Raw genomic sequence first — 22104 nt, 5'->3', positions numbered from 1 at the left:
GGGCAGAGAGAGAGAATCCCAAGCAGGATCCACGCCGTCAGTGCAGAACCTGAAGTGGGGCTCGAACTCAAAAACTGTGAGATCATAATCTGAGCTGAAACCAAGAGTTGGACACTCAACCCACGGAGCCAGCCAGGCGCCCCTACCCCGAGTCTTTGACTTTCCAGGTTAGATGCCCCAATGTCATCAGCGTTTTCCCCTCTCTGTGGGGCCCCTCCCATTTCCCCTGTCCCACCACCTGCCCATCGCACGGCCTGTATGTCCCTTCCCTGCCCCTTCCCTGCCCACTCCCCGCAACCCCCTAGTCAGCGATTCTTAGCAAGTGGTGAAAGGGTGGGAAGGGAACCAGGACTCCCTGAGACAAGGGTGCAAGCAGCATCCTCCGGCCCGGGGCTGGCTTGGAGAAGACCTGTATGTTCACACGGATCCGGCAGAATGAACTGAGGCACTGAGGATGGGGTCCCTTTTTGCCACCCAACCCCGAGGCATCGAGGAGAATTTGGGGGTGGCTGGAAATGACGGTCTAAAAATGGCCCCGTCTCACTGCACGTACCTGAGTCACCTCTGACTCAGGCCCATTTGCTGCTGGGGTGAGGGGATTGGAAAGGTCTCTTTCGCCTCTCACACCCCTCGGCCTTCCCTCCCTCCTTCGCCCGCCCGGCCTGAATGGAGAAAAGCGCTTCTATTCAGGGAAAGGATTCTCTGCCCTGCCCTGGCCGGCTAGCTGTCTTCGGGCACTCGCCCAGCCCCCCCTCCCCACCACCCCCGGCCCCGTCCAAAGGCCCGCTGTCTTCCAGGGTGAGGATCCAGCCCGGTCTGGTTCCAAGGGTGGTAAGAACGCTGCCCGCTTCCTGCCCGGCGTGCTGCGGGCTGGGCCGGGCTCCGCGGCCAAGAGACTTACTCACTCGTGGAACAATTTCTCCTCTATATGGAAAGAACATATGCTTTTCCTGCTGGGGGAAGAGAGGGTTTTGAGCAGCTTTGCCGAGACGTGTAGGAAAAGGCAAATGTTGGCCTGGGCCCAGCACCCTGCTTTCAAGCCATGTGCTGCGTGGTCGGTGGCAGAACACGTTGGCATCCGATCCCAGGTGCGGGGCGGGGGGGGGCGGGGAGGCCCCGGGAATACTGTTCGGGACCTCCGATTTAGGACACTGAGCTAGCGGGTGTCCTCACGTCTTCATTTTCCTGTTCTGTCCTCCAGAGTTCGGGGCTCAGCCATCCCAGCAGACCCCCCACCCAAGACCCTCAGTCTGAAGGAGGAGCTCGAGCCGTGGGGAGCCGGTAGGACCTGGCCGTTCAGATCTCACTGCACCCAGGACTGGCTGGAGTCTAAAGAAAGGAGAGGCAGCTGTAAAATAAAAATTCTTTCTCTGTGAGCTAGCATCTTTCCTCTAAGGGACAGGAAAGGGCTGGAAACAAGAGATCGAGGCTGGCGCTCCTCTGTAATGAGGAAACCCCAGGAGCCTGGACCGCAGTGCAGCCACAGGAAGGGCAGGACCTGGCCGGCAGCAGGCTGAAGGCCAGTCACTCCCCCCCCCCCCCCCCGCCCCCCCCCCCCAATTGCTTCCGGGCTGGGCACTCCTGAGCAGTAGCCCCTCTGAGCTTCTGTTCCTGACCTGCAGACTGGGGATAGTGATAACCGCCCGGTGCAAGTGTCAGAGACAACGATGTGAAGTGATGGGAACAGAGGGACGCTCAGAGAAACACGGCCTTGAACCAAGATGCGTCCCCGCTCTGAGCCGGGGCCTGGCTGCTGGCCAGGGTGGGGGATGGGCACCGGGCCTGGAAACGCCTGCTGTGGCCGACTGTTTCTGGGTCCTCCAGGAACCGGGTGCCTTTTGTCCCGCCCTCTCTCGGGCCTGCCCCTTATTCAATTTATTCACGTCAGTAAATTGCGCCTCCTGGTGTACTGCCGGCGTGTTAATGGTCTGGGCCCCTATAACGGAGTATCATAGACTTTGATTTTCACAGTTCTCGAGGCCCGGAAGTCCAAGCTCAAGGTGCCACCAGGTCTGACATCTGGTGAAGGCTCCTCCTGGTTTGCAGACAGCCATCTTCTTGTGGTGGAGACAGAGGGCACCTCTCTTGTGTCTCTTCTCTTCTTTTAAAAAAATTTTTTTTAATGTTTACTTTTGAGAGAGAGAGAGACACACACAGAGCGTGAGCAGGGGAGGGGCAGAGAGAGAGGGAGACACAGAATCCGAAACAGGCTCCAGGCTCTGAGCGGTCAGCACAGAGCCCGACGTGGGGCTAAAACTCAGGGACCGTGAGATCATGACCTGAGCTGAAGTCAGACGTTTAACTCACTGAGCCACCCGGGCGCCCCTCTTGTGTCTCTTCTAAGGACACAAATCCCATAATGGAGGCCCCACCCTCATGACCTGACTCCCTCCTACAGGCCCCACCTCCAAACACCTTGGCCCTGGGGATGAGGGAAAGGGGAAGCCAGCCAAGGCCCAGGGAGGTTAAGTAACTTGGCCAGCGTCGCGCAGGGATGAAGTGGTAGGTTTGGGACTTGAATTCATCTTAGGGGGAAAGATGCTTGGGATTCGTCACCCGTGGAGGGGAATGAAAAACCCGATCTTTCCTCTTTCTATAGCAGCACAAGGCCCGCCCTGGTGTGGAAAGGAAAGTGTACCAGGACAAGGGGAGATTGGGTCAGGACTCAGGGTTCCTGGCCTTCGGCAGCAGGCACTGGAAAATGGAATTTAACCGATGTTATTGGCACCTACTGTTTACAAAGCATTGGCACCTACTGTTTACAAGGCAGTTTAAAACCAAAGCAAAGAAAACCCTCGACCCTATACTTTCCCACCTTTTGTCCCAGCACCCTTTCTCCCCCAAGCATCTCAAACATCATCTACACCCCGTCTCTCCTAATTCTCACCTCTCGTTTGCTCTAAACCGCAACTCGGCCTTCTCTTCCTGCCTCTCCACGGAAACTTCTCACCAGATTACCAGCGAGCTCCATATCGGCAACTTCAGGATATCTTTAGGTTCTCATCTTGTTAGATCTCTCCACATATTTCAACTTTCCTGGAGTGAGTTTCCTCCCTCATTGTCATTACCACCAGTCACTGTGCCATACTGCGGATCTGCAGAACTTACTTATCACTGGAAGTTTGTGCCCTCGGGCCAATGTCTCCTCTCTCCCACTCCCCCAGCCCCTGGTAACCACCGTTGTAGTCTCTGTTTCTGTGAATTTGGCTTTTTTAGATCTCACATGTAAGGGAGATCATACAGTATCTGTCTTTCTTCTTTGTGACTTGTTCCCAGACATGCTCTAATCTGAAGTGTATGGTTCAACAAGTTTTGACAAATGCCCATATAACCATATATATCCAGATAACCTACACTTCTGTACATGTAAACATTTTCATTGTCCCAGAAAATTCCCTCATTCTCCCTCTCCAGTGTCCACTATTCTAATTTTTTAATGTTTATTTACTTTTGAGAGAGAGAGAGAGAGAGAGAGAGAGAGAGAGAGAGAGAGAGAGAGAATCTCAAGCAGGCTGTGTGCTCTGTGTGGAGCCCTATGCATGGCTTGATCCCATGACCCTGGAGCCACGACCTGAGCTGAAATCAAGAGTCAGATGCTCAACCAACTGAGCCACCCAGGCACCCTGGGATTGAGTTTCTAAATTCGATTTCGTTTTAATTTGTTAAAAATCAAACAGCCACATGTGCTTACTGGCCACTGACTACTATAGTGGACAATGCAGATTAAAAAAAAAAATACTGAAAGAATTAGGAGAAGTCAACCAAGCAGTGATAATAGTTGGAAATATTCACGGACTCCCGTCAGAACTAGGCTGATAGAGCAACAGGGAAGGACAGATGCTCATAAAAATCTTTACCATTTTTGTCTTTATTTCTGTTTTGACCCCGAAAAAGTTGGACTGTTTACACTGTTTGATAACAAATAGACATACTCCACTAGTACATAACTGATTTCATCCCCTGTCATCATGATTCATGTTTTGCCACGTTTTGGGCATTCAAAAACATTTCCCCCTGTGCAACTCAGGGTCGAGATTTGGATGATCCACTGTATTGAAGAAAAGAAGTAATAAAGGGCCCTCTGCACACCCATCATCTACATTCTCGTGACCCTGGGCTCCTTTCCAGCTACTGCCATCTCTCTCCTTCTCCTCCCAGCCAGTATTTGCCCCAGGAGAAGCAAGACTTTACTGTCCTCTCCTTGTCCCTCTCAATGGACTGGCTCCAATGTCCTAACGACTTGGCCGGAGGAGCTCTAACCAACTCTCTCAAGAAGCTTCCAATGGCCAAATCCGATGGACACTTTTCAGTGCTGATCCTCAGCCCCTTCTCTGCAGCATTTAACAGTGTTGGCCACACCCTCCTGGAACTCCTTTTTTTTTTTTTTTTAGAATGTGAGCCTCTCCTGATCCTTTCCAGCCTGCTACCTATTTCTCTGCAGGTTCTTTTTTCTGCCCACCCCTTCAACAGCAGTGTTTCCTTCAAGCTCTTCCCCCTCAGCCATTGCCCAGTCTCCCTGGGCAATTTTACTTCTGTGCATAACTTCAATTGTCCCTTTTAGGTGATGAATCACTAGCCTCTTTCTTAAACTCGAAGCTTGTCCAACTGGACTCTCCACGGGCACATCAAACAGCACGCCCCCAAATTCTGCCTAGTGTCATCATTCCCTTGTATCTTCCTCATGTATTTCAATCTTGCTCTCGGGATTCCATCATCCATCCATCCATCCATCCATCCATCCATCCATCCATCCATCCATCCACTTAAGCCAGAAACCAAGACTTTTCTCGGCCCCTCCTTCTCTCTTCCACTTCTATATCCAAACACTCTCCAAACCCTAAGGATTCCAGTTTCCAGTTTCTCCTGCATTCCCTGGCATCTTCATTGCCTTAGCTCATGACCACACCATCACTTTCCTAGGCCACCTAAATTTTCTTCCACTGGACCCGTATTTACAGTCAGGCTCAGCTTCACCCCTGATTTCACACTGTCTTCCTAAAAGCCAAACAGGTGCCATTCTCCTGTTCAAAATATCTTTCAGTCAAGTCTGGTGGGTATTCATTGTGCAGTATTCATTTCTCCTTCTTTTGGAAATGACCCTTCGATATTTCTTTGAGATCTACTTTTCCCTACAGTGTGCGGACCTGATGGGATCACAGATCAAGAGTTCCTGGCCTGCCCAAGCTAGACCAATCGGTGTCTGTATCCAAGAGCTTTGAATCTTGTGTGGATTGATTCGAGGCTGCCGGAGTATTGCTCACTGATGCCAGCAGCGGCAGCCTGACAAACCAGAAGCTCTTTTTTTTAATTTTTTTTTTCAACGTTTATTTATTTTTGGGACAGAGAGAGACAGAGCATGAACGGGGGAGGGGCAGAGAGAGAGGGAGACACAGAATCGGAAACAGGCTCCAGGCTCCCAGCCGTCAGCCCAGAGCCCGACGCGGGGCTCGAACTCCCGGACCGCGAGATCGTGACCTGGCTGAAGTCGGACGCTCAACCGACTGCGCCACCCAGGCGCCCCCAGAAGCTCTCATTTACCTAGACTCTTGGCACCTCCCAGTTCCTGTTCTTTTCCAGACCTAATTCGTGAACCGTTTTCTTTTTTCTTTTTTTTTTTTCTTTCAGGTCTCTGAGTTACCAGATATTCTTCAAAGAAGTCCCTCTTCTGATAAAATTAGCCCAAATCTATTTCTGTTGCTTGTAACTGGGAAGACTGATCCAAAATCCAGACTCATTAATAAGGCATTGAGTGGCCTCCACCTTCCCCCGCATCACCCCTGTCACGGTCCCCCTGAACCATTCACTCCAGGCTGCAGAATAACGCACCCTACCCCGTGCACACCACACCTAGAAAATTCTTCCCCTTCTTCCGCCTTTGAGTCTCCACTCTGTGAAGCCTCCCTGCCACCCCCAGGGGCTCCACCTTCGGTGGCCCTCTGTATACCCCTCACCACGTTTTGCTGAAACTGCCCCCTGACATGTCTAGCCCCCTGAACTGGGACTGAGCACAGCCTGGCACACAGTAGTACTGTGCTCGGTCAACTCCCTACTCTAAGCCTGGCTCCTCAGCCAGAAAATGGGGATGATGGCATCAAGGTTCTTGATTACAACCTGCAGAAAACATCTCTGGCAACTTAAGCAGAGAACATCTCTACTGGAAGGATGCAGGCTCAGCTTGAGCTCCGACCAGGAAGGAGGGGCAGCCAGGGCGTGGTCCAGTCACCGCGGCCATTGGCAGTGCATGCTGGATAGTACTGGAGGTCCCAGCAGAGTGAATTCTGACCCGATCTTGTATCCGTGTGTCACCTGTTCCTGAGGTGTGTGCCCAGTCCTCCGTGTGGGGGCGGGTCAAATATTTACCTGGCCTTTTAAGCTTAAACAATTTTTTTAAATCATTTATTTTTAGGGGCGCCTGGGTGGCACAGTCGGTTAAGCGTCCGACTTCAGCCAGGTCACGATCTCGCGGTCCGGGAGTTCGAGCCCCGCGTCGGGCTCTGGGCTGATGGCTCAGAGCCTGGAGCCTGTTTCCGATTCTGTGTCTCCCTCTCTCTCTGCCCCTCCCCCGTTCATGCTCTGTCTCTCTCTGTCGCAAAAATAAATAAATGTTGAAAAAAAAATTTAAAAAAAAATCATTTATTTTTAATATTTTTTAAATTTTTTTTTTTTTTTTTTTTTAATTTTGAGAGAGACAGAGAGTGTGAGCGGGGGCGGGGGGCAGAGAGAGAGAGGGGGAGAGAGAGAATCCCAAGCAGACTCTGAGCCATCAGCGTGGAGCCCAGTGCAGGGCTGGAACTCATGAACTGTGAGATCATGACTGGAGCTGAAACCAAGAGTCGGACGCTTCACTGATGAGCCCCCCAGGTGCCCCTGGCCTCTTAAGCATCTTATGGAGAGTGAAGCCCAGGCTCTTACCAAGTCTCACACAATGGGGACATCCTGAAACATGGGGGCAGTTCAGGTGCTCAGTGGTTCCCTCAGTGAAGACGTCCATCGCAGAATGCCGTGGGGTCGTTAGGAGGATTGAATGAGATGATGCCATGACCCAGTGGTCCTCAAAGGCGTCGTCGCCTAAAGCCAGAAGCGATAGAAGGTGTCCCGGTCAGGAGGCCCAGCCTGGAGCCTCGGGCTGTACGCTTATGTTATGTGCATTCATCAAACCCCTGCTGTGGGCCAGGCCTTCTCCTCAGCCCTGAAATACATCAGCGAACAGAAGAGACAAAGCCCCTACTTGCCAGGTCTATATTCTAGTGTTTATCTTTGAAGCCTCATGTCTTACTTAAACATGGGTACAGACTCTTGCACTCTGTTTTCTAGTAGGACCATAGCAGCATACTCGTCACATCCAGTGCCCGTTTCAATACCAAAGTAACGGCTCCCTACTAAGGGGCTGGTGGCTGGCTGCTATTTGCTGGAAGATACAGAAAACTGTGCCTTTATGTGCCCGAATTTGAGCAAGTTCTGGCTGACATTAAGAACAAAGCTTCAACCAAGCTTGAGGGAGGAAGGAAGGAAAGCTGGAGAGCCCAGGCCCTGTGGGAGTGGGGCAGAGGGATCTGGGGCCTTGCCAGCCTCTGCCAGGGTCCAGGTACAATCTGGGACCCACCCTCCTTCTCTGCCTAAGGCACCAGAAAGAACTACACACTCTTTCTTTTAAGGGGTTCACGTAACGAGCAGTCCCAGGCTGGCCGCGACAGTGCTCTTGTGGGGCAGTGGTTCGGGGCTGATGGGCAGCTAGATCAGCACGGACTTGGACCCCTGTGGTCAGCAGGCGGCCCGGGGGATGGTGTGCTGTTGGCAGCTGTGGGCAGCCCGGAGCCCGAGGGGCGGGCAGGCTACGGCCAAGACAAGGGAAGTGACCTCCCTGGGCAATAGTGCCGAGGGTGGCCGTGGCCCTAAGTTTGGTCGGGGCCAGATGTAGGGTGGGAAGGAGGCCCAGAGGGAACCACCCACCCCACGAGCAGCCTGGCCGCCCAGCTGGGTGGTTTGGGAGGGCTTTGTTGCCTAAGGAAACTCACCGTCCTTCCCAGGCAAACCGCCGGAGCGATTTATGAAAAACGGATGCTGGTCGGAGTAGGGTGAGGGGATGGGGTTGAGCTTCCCTCCCCTCCCACCGTGGTCAGGAGCAGACCCAGGAAGGACCAACTGGGGTGAGCCGTCCCCAGCCCAGCCTGGCTCCGGAAGAGACCCTCAGAGGAGAGCTCACATGTTTCGTCAGCTAAACAAGGGTCCCAAGGACTTGCTGCAGCGAGACAGTTGTGAGAGTTGTGTGAGAACAGTTACGAGAGGTCAACACGTATAGTGCTCACTGCATGCCAGGCACCGCTCTGAATTCACGGCTCCTCCCCGTGTCCACTTCCACAGGCACAGAGAGGTTAAGTAACTGGGCCGAGATCACAGAGCTAGTAAGCGGGCAGAGTTGGGATCTGAAGCCAGGCAGTTGGGTTCAGGATCTTAAACCCTGCCTGGCATTGGCCTTGTACTTCATACTCAAGACAGAGAGGGCAGCCAATATTTTTTCAGCACCAACTGTCTGACTAGTGATGTACTACCCCCTTCATTTCATCGTCAGGGACGTTATCGTCGTCAGGCCCGTTTTCCAGATGATGAGGCTGAGGCTCAGAGAGTACATCACGGAACTTGCACAAGGTCATGTAGTGATTCCATGACAAGTTATGGATTTGAATACAAGTCTGTCTCATCACAAAGCTCAGCACATAATAGCACCTCAATAAATGCAGAGCCCCTCCCCTCTTCTCTGAGTCCAGGAGTCTGTCCTGGACTCATGTCTGTCCTAGTCTGGCTGCAGTGTCCCACCCAGAGGTCCTGCACAGCGTCCCCATCTCAGCCAGACCACTTCCTGTTGGTGAGCCAGCCGGAAAAAGCCAGAATGAACGCAGACGTTAGACAGGGGCTGCCTGGAGCCTCCGCAGCACCCTGTCAGCCCACCCGCCTCCCTTACAGGGACCTTCGGACAAGGAGCCAGCCTCACAGACAAGGGCCGCATGGATCAGCAGCCGGCGGCTGGCCCCCGGGGCGGGCAGCCAGGTGCCCGCAGCCGCAGGAGAGAAGGGCCCCTCTTCTCTGCACTCAAAGGCGGATTGAAGAAGGCTGGCTCCGTGATTTTTCCAAGAAGCTTGTCCAGAGCCAGAGAATGGCAACATCTGTGCCCTGAGCTCTGTTCTGGATGCCGCTCAGGCCACAGTCTGGGGCTGGCGTCAGCTGGAGACAGCCCTGCGTGGAGGAGGTTCTGGCTTGCTGGCTGGCGGGTGGGGCCGGTCTGGCTGGCCAGCTGATGAGGGCAGCCGCTGGCCTCCACCCCAGGAGACGGGGAGCCCAGGCCCGGCGAGCAAGGATAGGGCGGGAGGCTTGGGCACCGGGGGCCTTCGCCATTGAGTGTTTGTGCAAAAGGGCTGTGGAGGCCACGGCATCCCAGCAGGTGGATCTCGGGCCCTGGCTCCAATTCCCCAGACCTCTAGACCCAAGGCACCTCCCTTCCGCCTCTGCCTCTCGAGACAGGGATCTGCGAGCGTCTCTTAGCTCTTCTAATCAGCCTCCTCATCAAGGCTGCAAAGGCAGATAGAGATCATCTGGCCAACTGCGTCTCCCTCTCTTTTCCCACTGGGTATGTTTTGTAACTTTAAACTTCACTTTCTTGAAAATAGAATATCTTGGCACGGTTCAAAGTCAAGGTGCTATACAAAGCCATACAGATCTGCCCCGACTTCCACTGGAGTTACGTCCTGATAAACCCATCATAAATGAAAAGTACCATCTAATGAAAGTGCACTTAATACACCCCACCTACTAAACCTCATAGCTGAGCCTCGCCTGCCTTGCACGTGCTCAGGACACTTACATGAGCCTACAGCCGGGCCAACTCGTCTAACACGAAGGCTATTTTGTAAGAAAGCGTGGACTATCTCATGCACTTTATCGCACAGTGTCCTGAGAGTGAAACGCAGAACGCCTGTATGGGCACAGAATGGCTGGTCTCAGTGGTTCACCCTCGTGGATGCGTGGCTGGCGGGGAGCTGCCATGACTCCGGCTGCCCAGCAGCAGGAGAGAGGATCGTACCTGCACTTTAAGTATATGGCCGCTACCTGTGGCTGCAGCCACTCCCCCTCCCCCTCCCCTTCTTCCTCAATACCAGGTAACTACTCCATTAGGTCCGGGTGTGCCTTTCTGGAGCTTCCTTATGCAAAGCCAGCATGTGCAGATAATTTGTTTCCTTCCCCTTCCATTGTATTAAAACAGATTATACATCATTCCGTATCTTACTGTTTTTACTTAATATATCCTGGAGATATTTCATTATTTTTGACAGTATCCTCATTTTTCCAGTTGTATAGTATTCCATCTCATGCCTATTCTTATTACTTGAGAGAGAGAAAGAGAGAGAGAGAAAGCAGGGGAGAGGGGCAGAAGGAGAGAGGGAATCTTGAGCAGGCTCCATGGTCGGCGCCCCCATCTTGTGGCTATGCTATAGTTTATTAGCCAGCATCTTTTTTTTTTCTTTTTTTTTTTAAGTTTTTTTTTCAACTTTTATTTATTTTTTGGGGGACAGAGAGAGACAGAGCATGAACGGGGGAGGGGCAGAGAGAGAGGGAGACACAGAATCGGAAACAGGCTCCAGGCTCTGAGCCATCAGCCCAGAGCCTGACGCGGGGCTCGAACTCACGGACCGCGAGATCGTGACCTGGCTGAAGTCGGACGCTTAACCGACTGCGCCACCCAGGCGCCCCTAGCCAGCATCTTAAACACGAGCACAGGGGTTATTCCCAGTCTTTCCAACCTTATTTTCAAGTGAGATCTTGGGCGGCAGCTTGATTCATGCCAGGCTGCTCTGGTTAGAGGCGTGGTGGGTGAGGCTAACACCCTCCCGGCAGCCCCCCGCCAGGCCTTAGAAGAACCTCAGCACTCCAGGGAACGTCACTTAAGAACCCCAATCTGCTTCTTTTATAAATGGGAAACAGATGCAGAACAAGGACAAGACCGACCCACGGTCACAAGTTCTCCGGTGGCAGGACTGGCATTAGAAGCCAGGTCTCTTGGGCTCTGCCCTCCACACCAGCCATGTGTCATTCCCCAGGGGTATCCGACCAGGGCTCTGGGGCCACATAACCAGAGTGGGAGGCAGCCGTCACCATGAACCCAGCCGTGGACGCCAAGCCTCGTCTCTCTTACTCTCGGCTTCCATTTTTCCTCCCACCGCTTGGGGTCAAGCTCCTTCACACTCCCAGCAGAGGTGCACTTTGGGTGCACTAACGACGAGCCACCCAAGCAGGACGCGGGAAGTCAGGCTGCTGAGCCAGTCCCTTAAGTAGTGGAGAGTCAGTGACACGCAGGAGCAAGGAATTCTGGGAGGCCCCCTGACTTCCGAGGCAGGTGTAAGCAGTTTGTGTTTTTGAAAAGAATCACTGGATGGGGCGCCTGGGTGGCGCAGTTGGTTAAGCGTCCGACTCCAACCAGGTCACGATCTCACCTTCCGTGAGTTCGAGCCCCGCGTCGGGCTCTGGGCTGATGGCTCAGAGCCTGGAGCCTGTTTCCGATTCTGTGTCTCCCTCTCTCTCTGCCCCTCGCCCGTGCATGCTCTGTCTCTCTCTGTCCCAAAAAATAAATAAACGTTGAAAAAAAAAATTTAAAAAAAAAAAAAGAAAGAATCACTGGAGAGTGTTACTACTGAAAAGTGATGGAGGAAGTACATTTTATGAAAGAGAAATATATTTACCGCCAAGCAAAAGTTGAGGGGAGGGAGGGTCTGTCAAATCAGGAAGGACTTAACCAACCAACGGGATCCCAGCAAGCCAAGAGGAAAACAAGCAGAGAGGGTGGACGGAAGCGGAGGGAGGCCAGTTCACCTCTGAAAGGCCAAATCTCGGGGACACAGGGAAGAGGCAGGGTTTAGGGGGGTTGGGGGTCTGTGGCACCACCTCCCCTCATCCTGGAGACAAGGAAGTAGACTCACCCAGCAGTAAGGTGACCTCCTCTGGGTCATGTGGCAGGTTTGTGGGCACAGTCCGAGCCCCGAGGACATTGCTGCCACACTTGTAGTAAGCAGGGTGCAGCGGCAGAAACAGAGCCAGCCTGGGAGCTGGGACACCTGGGTCCTATCTTAGACCCTGCCACACGCTGAGTGACTCTAGACAAGCCACGCCCCCTCCCAGGGGTCCAGTTGTACCTCCTTTAAGACCAGAGGGTTAGACTGAACGGGGATGGCTTTTAAACTTTCTTTTGAGCTCCAAAGTGGGGGGGGACTGAACCCCATCTTGAAGTTGTGACAAATGGCCCTTAATCCCCGTCAGCCGGGGATGCGGGGGGGGGGGGCGGGGGGGAGCCACCAGCAGGAAGCATGAGTGCTTGGACATGAGCGACTCACGTGAGGCCATCCCTCCACACTTCTCTTGCTAAACCTCAGGATGGCCCGAGATGGAATCCCTCATCATCCTGGGAAGCAAGACCCAGGGTTGCATTCAATTTCATTTAGTTTAGTTTTTTTTTTGTTTTTTTTTTTTTTTAAGTAGACTCCACGCCCAGCATGGAGCCCCACGTGGGGCTTGAGAGCACAACCCTGACACCAAGACCTGAGCTGAGATCAAGAGTCAGATGCCTCACCGACTGAGCCACTCAGGCACCCTCAGTTTGATTTAGGAAGACGTAGCGAACGTCAGATTCCTTGCACCCAGACTTGTGGAGCGAAATGTGTGGTAAAAAGCCAGAAAAATCTCGCTTAAGGTTTGCCCACCGTGGGGGCACTTCCTTTAAACCCTCTCCATCCACCCAGCCTGCCCCTCCGTGAAGAACGCATGCCTCACGCCCACATGGAGATGAGTGGCAGCCGGGTGGGTGCATCCCCTGTCCCTAGCCCACGGCTCTGTGTGCCGTGCCTTCTGGCCCTGGTGACCCTGGACGCTGTGCTCTGAGGTTTTGTGGCTGGGAGTTAGAGAGGAAGAGGCTTGTGGTTCTTTCCTGGCTACCAGGAAAAGGGCCTTTGGTCTCACTGCATGTACATGTACACACACACACACACACACACACACACTGTACATGCATGCAGGCACACGCCTTTAAAGAGAGGCACGAGGGTGCTGACGGGGTCCCTTTTGGAGCCAGAGGGTGGGGTGTTGCATGTAGGGTGCGGCTGGCGGGGCAGGTGGGGTGGAGGGAGGGGCTCACTGAGATGCTGGTGTGGGTGAGGACGGAAATGCCTAGACACCTGCTTGACAGTTTCTGAGCTCGAGGCAAATTAGGCTCAATCAGGAGCCATTGATTCTTGAATGGTAATGGCACAGCCTTTCCAGAATCATTCTCCCCACTCACCACCCTTGGCCTTGTCAAGAGACTTGTTTTATCCCAAGCCTCGCAGCTGGGTTTGGTCTGGCCTCAGAGCCATGAACACGTGTTATCTCTTTAAGCCGTGTGCCACTACCCACGGAGACACAGGGTGGTATCGTCCTCATCTACAACCCCAAACCTCCAAGGCTCTGAAAACTGAAAAAGCATTTTTGAAACATTCATTTGGTACCAAAATTTGACCTGAACAGACATGGGGCAATTACGGTCTTCATCGATTTCACTTATGTTCAAAAGTTTAGCTGCAGAAATACCAGTATGTTTGATGACAACGTGCTTTCGGACCCCCTTGGAGTGTTAACATAATACAGAAGACATATGCCATGTTACCAGTGTGAAGCTGAGAAATTCTGATTTCGGAAACATATCTGACCCCAAGGGTTTCAGAAAAGGGATTGCAGGTTACATGCTGCGAATCCCATTTTACAGATGAGAAAACTAAGGCTCAGGGAATTTAAGTGCCTTCCCCGAGATTGCACGGCTAGGAAGTGGGAACACCAGATAAAAACACCAAAGCCATGGCTCTAAACCCTTTGCTCTTTAGCCCAGCGTTCCGGCGGGCCTGGTCGGTGGGAGCCCGGGATCAAAGCTGGGGGCTATGGGAACCCAGGACATGCCACAGAGCCCACTGCCGCCAGCCCACGGCCTCCTTCCACAGAACTCTGATAAGACATGGGCCTCGCCCTTTCCTCCCTGCAGCCGACACCAGAACAAGCCGCCATCTGAGGTGGTACAGCCCCACCTGGAGAGGGCAGCCTCGGAGGTGAGCAGGCATGAGCCACGCAGTAAGAGCATCGCAGTGGTTAACGACACGCTGTGTGATAGAGTGACTGTTTGGAATCGTCCCCCCCCCCCCCAGCTTTGCCTTAACATATGACCTTTTGCCCTCTGGGAAGGGAGACACAGACCCAGCATCACCCTAAGGTGGAGGTCATGGAGGAACCACAGAACGGGACAGAAGGCTTGATTTTACGTTTCAAAGCTGTCATCCAGGTGCTGGTCTGGAAAGGTCTAGGAGTGGTACTTAAGCACCTCTTACCACCAGGTGAGGACTTTTCCGGCTCAGGAGACTGATTAGTAGCTTTCAATCCAGGGAGAAGGAGGGAGTTGGAAATGAACAACGCAGTGGTACCCGGACGCTGATGTGGGAGGCCTTTCGTGGCATCCCGGGGGAGGGGGGCACGGAGAGACCATAGTCCCCCCCCCCCGCCCCTTTAGGGGCAGGGCCTGTAAGAGAGGGACACCTGGGCCTGGACCTCCGGGAGGTGAGAGCCCTGAGGACCCAGCCAGGACTGGGCTGGGAGGAGGCGGCGGGGTGGAGGCGACCGAGTGGGATTCTGGGGTCTGAGTGGCCCTGAGGCAGCCCAGCAGATGTCTTCTAATCCAGGAGGGACGGTGCATCCTTCTGCTGCAGGAACGTAGCCAACTTTCCCGATGCTGGGAGGGGGCCTGGAATGTAACCGAGGGAGACGGCACCAAGGGCCTGACGGGGGTTTCCAAGTCATGACAGGGGACACCATGGCAAGAGCGGCAGGGACCATTCCTTTGGAGGCCATGGCATTACCCAAGGCCACTTGCCTGGGAGAGTCCACCAGCCTGGGGTGCGGTCGTGCCTCACACAGTGGCCTCCTCCGAGGGGTGGGGGACACCGGTACCTCCCCCAGCCCTGCTCCCTCTGCAGGAAGAGCTGCCCTGGTCCAAGGAACTATTTGCTGAGAGGCGCCTGCAGGGCTTAAGGGCCCGTACTGCGAGCCAGCAGCCAGCCTCCAGCCATTAGAGGCTTTGTCATTTTTGCTAATAATAAACCCTGGGGAGAAGCTGCGGCTGGAAAGAGAAACACAGAGCAAAGCCTGAGAATCTGCCCGGGATTCAGAGTTCCTTCACAGCCCCCAATTACCAGCGGAGCCCTGGGGCCGCCTGGCCTTCTGGTGGGCTGTGCCAGGGGTGGGGGGCCGGGGCGCCGTCAGGGGGGCTGTGGGGGGGGGTGTCACACTGTCTGTCCCCCCGTTTGTTCCCTGCCAACCTCCTTGAACCCACCCTGTGACTTCCGGCTGAGACTTACAGACTCTGGAGCCACTTAATGCCCCAGAGGGAGGGCTTGGGGAAGGAGAGGCATGGAATTTCCAGCTGTGTGACCCTGGGCAAGGCACGCACCCCCTCTGGGCTTTAATTCTCCCAGCCTGAGTTTCTAGAGGGGCTCTTGTCCACGCTCATCTAGGAGTAGGTAAATGGTGCCCCCATCAAAGCACGTCCTAGATTTGGCCAAGCCCTGCCTCCCAGGTGCTGTGCACGTTGGACCTGGAGGTCGTGAGTGGGGACGTAAGGGCGGGGGCAGGGAAAGGAAGGAGGGCAGAGAGGGAGAAGGTGAGGAGGAACACTCAGAGTTACAAGGGGGCCGAGGGGCATGGAGGAGACACTAGCTGGATGATCAGGGGCAAGCTACTCCACAGAGCCTCAGTTTCCTCATCTAGGCAATGGGCTTAATACCTACTCTGTGTCGACTCAATCAAAAGCATATAAAGGATTTCTCAGAGGGCCTGGCACATGGCAGGCTCAGCACCTGTCCCTCCCTCTCCCCTCGCCCTACTCTGGTCATAAGCACGTGCAGGCCTCGATCTGCACCAGCTCAGGGGCTGCAAACCTGTGGGGGTGCTGGAAGCCACCCCAGGTGGGTCTGCTTTCCCTTCACAGCGTTTTCCAGAAGAGCTGATGTAGAATTGGTATCGTTTCTTCCTTAAGCGTTTGGTAGCTGCACGGTGTTTCAATTTCACATGCACATCCAGGTTTCCTGCTTCTTCGGAAGCATCTGGAGATTTGGGGACGCTGTGCCTGCCTTCCCTTAGGACGGTGGCGGCTGGCGGGAGCCGAGCAGCTCCCTTGTGCCTTTACTCGATGTTGCTTGCAACCTTCATCTGAGCTTATTTTTCTCTATTTTCCTTTTTCCTTACACAGTTTGACACAAAACAGGAATACGATCGTGTCGCACGTGCTCGGTTTCCCTGCCGGCTGGCTCGTCTTCCCGCCCGCCCCCCCTCCATCCAGGCGATACCCATGCCACCCGCCTCCTCCACAGCCTTCACCCTATTTCACATGCTCTGAAGGCATATCCTGACATATGTGTGCATAGGTACACACGTTTGCAGGGGCTGTCTGGAGATTTTTTTCCCCCGTCTCACAAATATGAGGTTATGTTAGGGAAGCATTTCTGCATCTTGTCGACAGTCGGCCAGAGAGGCAGCTTGCCCGCCCCATTCCCCACCCCCCAGGTTGGCCTCGGTCCATCAGACCCCTTTACTACTTTCGTTCCCTTAGGGGCTCCTGGAGGCCTCTGCACTGACTGCCCCTTCTCTAGATCAGTGCTTCCCACCCTGCGGTCTCACACACCGGGGACCACGGGTTGTGACAAGGGGCCCTTGGATCCAGGTGAGCACTGTACATGAGAGCAGGGGCCTGCGAATTTTTTATAGACTTTAAAAAATATGATAAAGACCATACTTTTCATTTCTGGGTATTCATTTTGGCTTTTTAGAGCAATAAATCACCATCGCCTTGGTGGCTTAAGACAACCAGAATGTATTCCCTTGCAGAATCAAAGAATCAGCAGGGCTGGGCTCTCTCTGCAGGCTGTAGGGGGTGGGGGTGGGGCGGTCCTTCCTTGCCCTTGGTTTGTGGCTGCTTAACCCCAATCTCCGCCTCCATCTGTGTGTCCAAATTTCTCCTTTCTGCAGCTGTTGGATTTAGGGCCCACCCTCAACCCAGGATGTTTCCATATCGAGATCCTTAACTAATTACATCTGCAAAGGCCGTCTTTCCAAATAAGGTCATTTTCTGAGATTCAGCTTAGGCATGAATTTGGGGGGTACACTTCTATTTTTTTTTAATTTTTTTTAATGTTTATTTATTTTTGAGAGAGAGACAGAGACAGAATGTGAGCAGGGGAAGGGCAGAGAAAGAGGAAGACACAGAATCCAAAGCAGGCTCCAAGCTCCCAGCTGTCAGCACAGAGCCTGATGCGGGGCTTGAGCCCACAAACCACGAAATCACGGCCTGAGCTGAAGTTGGATGCTCAACCAACTGAGCCACCCAGGCGGCCCTTGCCTGGACACTTTTCAACTCACAGTGGTTCTCTTTAAAATCTTTTTTTTTTTTTTTAATGGTATCTTTTCCCAATGTGTGTAATCTAAGTGTATTTGCTTGCTGTCTCTTTCAGGTTGGCGTCTGTCCATTGGAGTTCTTGCGGCCCAGTCCCTTGACCTTCATTCATGGTGAACTGTTTCCTTGTGTATTTTATCACCTTTTAACATTCTTTAAGCTCCGTTTGGGCAGGACTCCTGCGAAGATTCCTTGCCGCCTCGGTTTTGGGAGCATTCATCCAGAATAGCTGCACCTGCTCCCTGCTGCTGGGCCTTCCAGGCCAGTCGACTTTGGGCACTAATTTCGCTAATTTCGTAGGTGGGGAGCAGCTGTCCCTCAGAGATCACTTATCTTTGGGCCTAAATCCACAAGCAGAGCAGACTTGACATTTTCATTTCTCCTGCGGAGACTTTTTAAATTTAAATCCAAAACTCATGTATGCGGCCTTGTGCTTTCCTCTTGCTGGTGGGCGTGGTCTTTCCTTGTCTACCAATGTCTTGGCTCCAACTCCTTCCCTTGTGACATTCCAAAGCCTCAATTCCTGACCCTAGTGGACATAAAGCCTGGCCTCCCGAGTGCCATGTTCTATTCTCCCTTCCACTTCTCCACAACCCCCTCCAACCCCACCCAGGCAGCAGAAACATCAACTCTGTCACTTAAGATCCACGAGATCCTTGAGCAAAGGATTTAATCCTAAACACCCTTCCCCTCTTCTTTGCTTTGTTAATTCTGACTTTCCCTTTAAGACTTCGCTCCAAATCACCTCCTCCAGGAAGCCTTCCTGGATTCTACCGGTTCCATCTGCCATTGCTCCCAGATTGATACTTCTGAGCCTTTGCCTTACTATGAAGCAACGTGGCATGGGCAGGCCACTGCAGGTTCCTGGGTCTCCTGAACATGACAGGTGGGTGTTAAGGTGAGAGAGAGGGTGGGGACGAGGGAGGTGGTGCAGGAGCAGCAGGCGTGGACGACTGAGCCCCAGGAAGGAAGTTGGATTTTAGCTGTAAGTGATGAGGGCTCAGTGACGTTTTCTAGTGGGGGCCACTCAATCTGATGCCCACTCTAGAACAGTCGCTCTGGCCACTAGGCATAGAATAGAATGCCGACTGGCCAAGAAGTCAGGTGGCCGGTTTGGAGACCCTCCAATTCCACAGTCCAGGTGAGTGGTGATGGCCCTTGAGCAAAGGCTGTTCAGGGGTGGAGGGTGGGGACAGATGGATGAATATTTGGGGAGCAAACATTCAACAAGTGCCGATGATGTGGAGGGGCCAAAGTGCCAGACATCTGAGCTCCTAGGGGCAGCCATGGCCTCCCCTCTCTCTCCCGCTCCCTTAACCACCTCGGACCCCCTCCTGGTTGCTCCCACCCTGCCCGCCCCCCCAGCACTGATACAGGGGGTGCTTTGGGTAGGAAGTCTGAAAGGGTCTCAGAGAGGCAGACAGGGCTCCTGCCTTCTGCAGTCTCTCTGAGGAACCTCCCTAATAAATGTATTCACCCTTTTCCTACCTGCTCCTGGACACTTGGCTTGTGTGTCTCAGGATGGTTTGAATTTTTTCAAAAAAAAATTAAAATTCTCAGCCAGGCAAGCCAATTCCAGTGAATGACCACACAGTAAAACGTGACAAGGGCCCCTTTCACAGGCCCCGACTGCACCGAGCTGGCCAGGCGACCAGAGGCAGCTCTTGATGAATCAGCTTGTGTTAGAAGGTCAGTGACTCGAAGCCCCTGGGAGTCTGACTACACAGTGACCCGTGCATTTATGATGGTGGTGCAAGGAGAGCCTATATTGTCTTGGATGACAAGACCCCCACGATGATAGGTTGATTGATGGATTGATTGATTTTTAGTAACCCAGTCACATATTTCTTGGTAATTTGGGTCCACACAAGAACTTATTTTTACATTATTATAATTGTTAATATGTGATTTTGTCTTTTTAATGTTTAGACTCACTTTTCCATGTTACCATGGTAGGGTTAATAATTACCTTTTTATTTTGTTTTTAATTCTTTTTTTTATTTAAAAAAAAAATTTTTTTTTTCAACGTTTATTTATTTTTGGGACAGAGAGAGACAGAGCATGAACGGGGGAGGGGCGGAGAGAGAGGGAGACACAGAATCGGAAACAGGCTCCAGGCTCTGAGCCATCAGCCCAGAGCCCGACGCGGGGCTCGAACTCACGGAGCGCGAGATCGTGACCTGGCTGAAGCCGGACGCTCAACCGACTGCGCCACCCAGGCGCCCCTTTAATTCTTTTTTAAACGTCTATTCATTTTTGAGAGACAGAGCATGAGAGGGGGAGGGGCAGAGAGAGAGAGAGAAGGAGACACAGAATCTGAAGCGGGCTCTAGGCTCTGAGCTGTCAGCATAGAGCCTGATACGGGGCTTGAACCCACAAACCGCAAGATCATGACCTGAGCCAATAACCCACTGAGCCACCCAGGCGCTCCTTTGTTTTTAAAACCCTGTTATCAAGGTGTCATTGACATGTAAAAAGCTGTAAATATTTAATGTATACGACTCAAACTGGGGGCAAATATATGCCATGAAGTCATCATCACCATCAAGGCCATGTACATATATATCACCTCCGAAAGTTTCTTCCCACCCCCCTTATTATAACTATTATTACTGCGTGTGTGTGTGTGTGTGTGTGTGTGTGTGTGTGTGTGTGCGCATGCGCGTGGCAAGAAAACTCTCCCCAACCCCATGACTGCTGATTTTAAGTTGTTCATTCAACCAAAATCTATGGTGTCCACATCGTGCCAGGGACTATTTGAGGCCCAGAAACCCAGTGGTGAGTGCAGAGGCCAGACCCTTGTTCTCACGGAGCTCCCCTCAAGCTGGGGAGCCAGACAGCAAGCCCATAAACTCGTTCAATACCCTAACGAGGTAACTTTGAGCAGCGATGAGCACAATGAAGAAGATAAAACAGGGTCGCAGGATGGAGCAGCGGATGCTACTTTTAAGAAGATCCTTCTACTCAAGTGACATGTCACTTGAGAACTGAGGGACAAGAGATGGCCATGCCCCAGACAGAGGAAAGAAGCACAAAAGACCTTGAGGGGGGCACAAGGTGGCCATGAGGAGACTGTGTGCTTCAGGGTCGTAGGATCCGGGAGGGTAAGAGTGTCCTGGGGACAGCGAGCACTTGAGATGGCAGGTCACAGGAAGTGCGGGAGCCAGTGTGTGGCTGGATGGTCACCAGCGAAGGCGGTGACCGTGCAGCCACCCTACCAGCCAGCAATTCCACTCCTAGGTCTTCTCTCAACAGATATGAGGGCATACTCTACAAGACTTATGCAAGAAGGTTCACAGCAGCTTTTTAATTTTTTTTTTTTTAACATTTATTTATTTTTGAGACAGAGAGAGAGAGAGCATGAACAGGGGAGGGTCAGAGAAAGAGGGAGACACAGAATCTGAAACAGGCTCCAGGCTCTGAGCTGTCAGCACAGAGCCTAATGTGGGGCTCAAACCCACGGACTGTAAGATCATGACCTGAGCCAAAGTCGGACGCTTAACTGACTGAGCCACCCAGGTGCCCCTCACAGCAGCTTTTTAAAAAAAAGTTAAGTCATTTATTTATTTATTTTAAAGTTTATCTATTTTTGAGAGAGAGAGAGAGGGAGAGAGGGAATCCCGAGCAGGGTCCGTGCTGTCAGCGCAGAGCCTGACGCGGGGCTCAAACTCACTCACCGGGGAGATCATGAGCTGAGCTGGCCGGGTAACCAACTGAGCCATCCAGGCACCGCTATAGCACCCCCATTTTTCATGAGGATCAAATGCTGAAGCCAGCCAATACAGCCATCAACAGGAAGCCAGCTAACCAGATGGTGGCAGGCTCAGACATAGACTATGACTCAACGATACAAGAGAATGAAGTGCGAGCGCGCGCACACACACACACACACACACACACACACACACACACACGTGCGCGCACAACCCGCATGCATCTCAAAAACTTACGCTGAGCGCAAGCCAGCACCCAAGAGTATACACTGTAGGATTCCAGAGCAGGCGAGGCTAATCTGGGGGGAAAATCAGAACAGCGTCCCCTCTTGGGGAGGGGGCATGGACTGATTCAGCAAAGGCATGAGGAAGCTTTCTGGGGCGATGCTATCCCTCCAAATTGTCATGGAGGTTGGCAACACATAGGTTTTCACATCTCCCAAAACTCACTGATGGGTACTCTCCAGACTTGGGCCTGTCACTGTATATAAATTTTACCTCGGGGACACCTGGGTGGCTCAGTTGGTTAAGCGTCTGACTCTCGATTTCAGCTCAGGTCACAATCTCACGGTTTGGGAGTTCGAGCCTTGCATCAGGCTCTGCATTGACACTGCGAAGCCTGCTTGGGATTCTCTCTCTCTCTCTCTCTCTCTCTCTCTCTCTCTCTCTCCCTCTCTCTGCCCCTCCCCCACTTGTGTGCACCTGCACTCTGTCTTTCAAAATAAATAAACTTAAAAAAAATTAAATTTGGGGGCACCTGGGTGGCTCAGCGGGCTGAGCATCTGACTTTGGTTTAGGTCATGATCTCATGGCTCGTCAGTTCAAGCCCCACATCAGGCTCCATGCTGACAGCTCGGAGCCTGGAGACTGCTTCGGATTCTGTGTCTC

General features: G+C 52.8%; 2 long non-coding RNA genes across 3 annotated transcripts in view; one reads left to right on the top strand and one right to left on the bottom strand.

Moving 5' to 3' along the window:
- Nucleotides 1-58: 58 nt before the first annotated feature.
- Nucleotides 59-1909, top strand: LOC121042414 (uncharacterized). The gene is made up of 2 exons (XR_005796181.1): nucleotides 59-1088; nucleotides 1202-1909. It is a non-coding gene; the product is annotated as an uncharacterized LOC121042414 (long non-coding RNA).
- Nucleotides 1910-1998: 89 nt separating this feature from the next.
- The window catches only part of LOC121042413 (uncharacterized), a 105741-nt gene continuing 85635 nt past the window's right edge, over nucleotides 1999-22104 (bottom strand). For both annotated transcript variants that reach the window (XR_005796180.1, XR_005796179.1), the window contains one exon: nucleotides 1999-2098. This is a non-coding gene — a long non-coding RNA (uncharacterized LOC121042413). The remainder of the gene's footprint in view (nucleotides 2099-22104) is intronic.

Source organism: Herpailurus yagouaroundi, unplaced genomic scaffold, assembly GCF_014898765.1.
Source record: "Herpailurus yagouaroundi ecotype Mexico unplaced genomic scaffold, PumYag 185, whole genome shotgun sequence".
NCBI lineage: Eukaryota > Metazoa > Chordata > Mammalia > Carnivora > Felidae > Herpailurus > Herpailurus yagouaroundi.
Note: the sequence above shows the minus strand (reverse complement) of the source record. Positions and strands in the feature narration are given on the sequence as shown.